Source organism: Urocitellus parryii, chromosome 5 (assembly GCF_045843805.1).
Source record: "Urocitellus parryii isolate mUroPar1 chromosome 5, mUroPar1.hap1, whole genome shotgun sequence".
In the NCBI taxonomy this organism is placed as follows: Eukaryota; Metazoa; Chordata; class Mammalia; order Rodentia; family Sciuridae; genus Urocitellus; species Urocitellus parryii.
The window spans coordinates 66487401-66492065 of NC_135535.1; positions in this window are offsets into that span (position 1 = coordinate 66487401).

A 4665-nucleotide genomic window follows, 5' to 3' on the forward strand; every position below is an offset into this window, starting at 1 on the left:
TTCAGGGCAGGATCAGCAACTTAGCAAGGCCCTCCATGACTTGGTGATATCTTGACCCAAAATAAAAAAGGGATGGGGCTGTAGCTCAGTGGCAAAAGGCTCCTGGATTCCATTGCCAGTTCCAAAAAACAAAACAAAGGAAAAAAAAGAAAGAACTACCACACTATTTTCCAAAGTGGTAGTACTATTTTACATTCCCACCTGCAATATGAGTTTTTCATTTTCCCAATATCCTTCTAAACATTTTGGTATCTTCATGTTCTTTATCATCTAACTCATTCTTATCAGAGTTGGTATCTTGTGTTTTTAACTTGCGCTACCCTAATGCACTAGTGATGTTGAGAATCATTTCATATGTGCAATTCTCATTTGTATATCTTCTTTAATGATATGGTACCTTTAAATATTTTTTTAGTTGTAGATGGACAGCATGCCTTCATTTTATTTATTTATTTATTATTATTTTTAATATTTTTAGTTATAGGTGGACACTATCTTTATTTTTATTTATTTATTTTTATGTGGTGTTGAGGATGGAACTCAGTGCTTCATACATGCTAGGTAAGCGCTCTACCACTGAGCCACAACCCCAGCCCCCATTTGTTTATTTTTATATGGTACTGAGGATTGAACCCAGTGCCTCACATGTGCGAAGCAAGCGCTCTGCCATTGAGATACAGCCCCAGCCCTGACTTAGTACTATTTATTCAACTCTTCTACCATTTTAAAAACAGTGTTATTTGTCTTATCTCTGAATTGTAATAGTTCTTTACATATTTTGAATACAAGTCCTTAATCAAATATATGTTAGGCAAATAATTTTTTCCAGTTAGTGGCTTTTAATTCCTTTTCTTTTATGTCTCTGTGGGAGATATTCGTCTATAGTACTTTCTTCTTGGAATGTTTTTCTCTAGTTTTGGTATCAAGGTAATGCTAACATCATAACATGATTTGAAAAGTGTTCCCTACTATTAAATTTTATGGAAGAGTTAATTAGAGCTGGATTATTTTATTCTTCAGTGTTCTGTACAATTTATGAGCCATCTGGGGATAGAGCTTTCTTTGAGGGAAAGTTTTTTTTTTTTTTATTACAACCCCAATTTCTTTAGTATATTTAGGGCTATCCAGGTTTCTTCTTTCATCTTAATGAACTTGGATTTGTTATAACTTTCAATGAATTTGTCCATTTCATCTCTGCAACTTCATGGGCATAATACCTTTTAATAATACTCCCTTATTATTCTCATTGTAGAATCTATAGTGATGTTCCTTCTTTTTCATGATATTGGCACTATAATTCATGTCTTCTCTTAAGGAATCCTCTAGCCTCCTCCTGAGTAACTGGCACTACAGGTAAATGCCACTTCTCATGAATTTCTTTTTCTTATCTTTTTCTGTACTAGGGATTAAACCCAGGACCTCACACCTGCTAGGCAAGTGTTCTACCATGGAGCTATATACCCAGTCCATTTTATTTGATTTTGAAACAGGTTCTGGCTAAGTTGCCCAGATTAGCCTCAAATTTGTGATCCTCCTGTCTTAGCCTTCTGAGTAGCTGGGATTATAGATGTATACCACCATGCCTGGCTCTTTTCCCCAGTCTTTTTAACTTTTAATCTACGTGTCTCTTTCTATTTAAAATGTATTTAAATCAGGTACCATGGCACACACCTGTAATTCCAGCTACTTGGGAAGCTGAGGCAGGAGAATCACATATTCAAGGCTAGCCTGGGCAATTTACCAAGACCCTGTCTCAAAATAAGAAATGAAAAGGGCTGGGGTTGGGATTGTGGCTCAGCGATGGAGTGCTTGCCTAGTACGTGCGAGACCTGGGTTCGATCCTTAGCACCACATAAAAATGAAGGCATTGTGTTGTGTCCTTCTACACTAAAAATAAATATTAAAAAAAAAAAGAAAAGGGCTGGGGATGTAGCTCAGTGGCAAAGTGCCTTGGGTTTAGTCCACAACACCATAAAAGAAAAGAAGAGAAAAAAGAGGGAAACAGTGTGTTTTGTGTAGAAAGCGTGGATCTTAGGGTTTTCTTAATTGAGCCTTATAATACCTGAATTTTAATTATTTGTTTAGGTCATTTATACTTAATCTAATTATCAGTATGGTTGAGTTTAACAGAAAATAGGGAGGGAGGTAAGGAGGTAGAGCCCCAGATTGGGAGTCAGGAAACTAGGTTGGAGTCCCAACTCTCTATTTTCCAACTCTGTAACTAGGTAAATCTTATAAACCTCTCTGAGCTTTAGCTGGCTTGTATGTGTTTGTGAGGATAAATAAGTTATGTGGGGCTGGGAATGTTAGCTCAGTTGTAGAACACTTACCTAGAATGCACAAGGCCCTGGATTTAATCCTCAGCACCACAAAAGAGAGAGGGAAAGAAGAAAATGAAGGAGGAGGTGGAGGAGGAAGAGGAAGGAAAGCAGGAAGAGAAGAAAAGTCAGGCAGGCAGGAAACAGAAGTAAGTCATTGGGAAACCACAATATACTCTGAAATCATAAGGGATTGAAGAACCACCCAGGACCCAATGTGTAGATAGATAAGTATCCATAATCCAGGTGCAGGTACCTCAAAGACAGACTAGGTCTTACACATTTCTGTTATCTCCAGAACTTGGCCCTAAATACAGCACATGGCATGTTACCAAGGGTAAATGTTTGTTGAACCAATGAGCCAATGAAAGAATTAACTTTGAATAAACAAATGAATAGAAGGTGAAAGACAGGTCTCAGGTAACAAGTGACTAAGTGGCCATGAAATACTGAAAAAATGTACTTACAATGTTTAATTTCTTATCTATTAAATAATAATATCTTTAGTAGCAAGGAAGAATTATTTGCTGTATACATATTTGCATTTGCATATTCAGTGGTTCATTCATTCAATAAGTGTTTAGTAAGTACCTACTATGTGCCAGGTACAGTTCTAGGTCCTGGGCATAAAATGATGGTCATATATTTAAAAAAGATCTCTGGCCATGATTATCACTTTCAGTAACTAAAAGTGTTAATTGAGCCTTGATCCTCAGGGAAAATGCAAACATATTCCCATTTGGTTATTTACTGGTTCTAATTTTTAAAAATTTCAAAAGCTGTCTTTGCAGGGTGGGGTTGTGGCTCAGTGTAGAGTGCTTGCCTAGCATATGTGGAGCACTGGGTTCCATTCTCAGCACTGCATATAAATAAATAAAATAAAGGTCCATTGACAACTAAAAAACACTAAAAAATAAAGGAGAAAATGGTCATTTTGGTTCACAGTTTTTAAGCTCCAGTCCATGACTAAGGAGCCCTGTTGCTTCTGGTGGAGTGCTAGATGGCAATGACTAAGTGTGTGGTGATAGAGCAAAAGCACTTACATCATGAGTCAGGCAACAAGAAGTATGGGGTCCCACAATCTCCTCCCAGGGCTCACCTCCAGGGACCTGAAGACCTCCCCACAGAGCCTGCCTCCCAAAGGTTCTATAACTTTCCAATAGTGCCCACTTAGGGACCAAGTCTTTCACGTATGGACCTTTGGGGGACATTTAAGACCCAAACTATAGCAGAAAGTAATTATTTCTAATTGTTTTTTTTCCTATTTTTAGTCATTAGTAGTTTGGGAGCAGAACGTTTAAAGGTTTTTTTAAAGAAACATGTTGCCAGATGTGGTAGTGCATGCCTGTAATCCCAGCAGCTCGGGAGTCAGAGACAGGAGGATTGCAAGTTTGAGGCTAGTCTCAGAAACTTAGCAAGACCCTGTCTTGGAATTTTAAAAAAGGAGGAGGGGGATGTAACTCCTTAGTGGTAAAGCGCCTCTGTGTTTACCACTGTACAGAAGGAAGGAAGGAAAGAAGGAAGGCAGAAAAAAGAAAGAAAAGCAACAGGTCACATAAATATAATACTAGATAATGGATAAAAAGCTAGATAACCAAGCAGGCAGATGGCAGGAAAATTTAATTTGTGTGCATGCGCATGGTACTAGATATCAAACTTAGGGCCTTATACATGCTAGGCAAGTGCTCTACCATTGACCTATTCCTGGCCCTTTCTTTCAAATTTATTTTGAGAAAGAGTCTCACTGAATTGCCTAGGCTGGCTCAAATTTGTGATTCTCCTGTTTCAGCCTCCTCACTAGCTGGGATTATAGGTGTGTAAACTTGCATCCAATTTAATTTTTTTTTAATTTTTGCATTCTTTTTTATTTATTTATTTATTTATTTTTTGAGAGAGAGAGAATTTTTTTAATATTTATTTTTTAGTTTTCGGCAGACACAACATCTTTGTTTGTATGTGGTGCTGAGGATCGAACCCGGGCCGCACGCATGCCAGGCGAGCATGCTACCGCTTGAGCCACATCCCCAGCCCTCTTTTTTATTTTTTATTTTAATTTGTTAATGCAGAATGCATTACAATTCATATTACACATATAGAGCACAATTTTCATATCTCTGGTTATACACCAGTTTAATCTTTTAATTCTTTAAATCAAACTGATGATGTCACCAAGGAAAAGCAGATCAGTTGGAACCTGGGTGTCTGGCAGTTACCAGAGGAGCTGTGGCTGGGCAGAGGGTACCCAAGAGCCAACCTGGGACCTTTAACTGCCAAAACAATCAACATTGTATGTCCAGGACTGTGTACCAGAGACCCAAGACATCTTAGAACTGAAGAGTTATCCAGA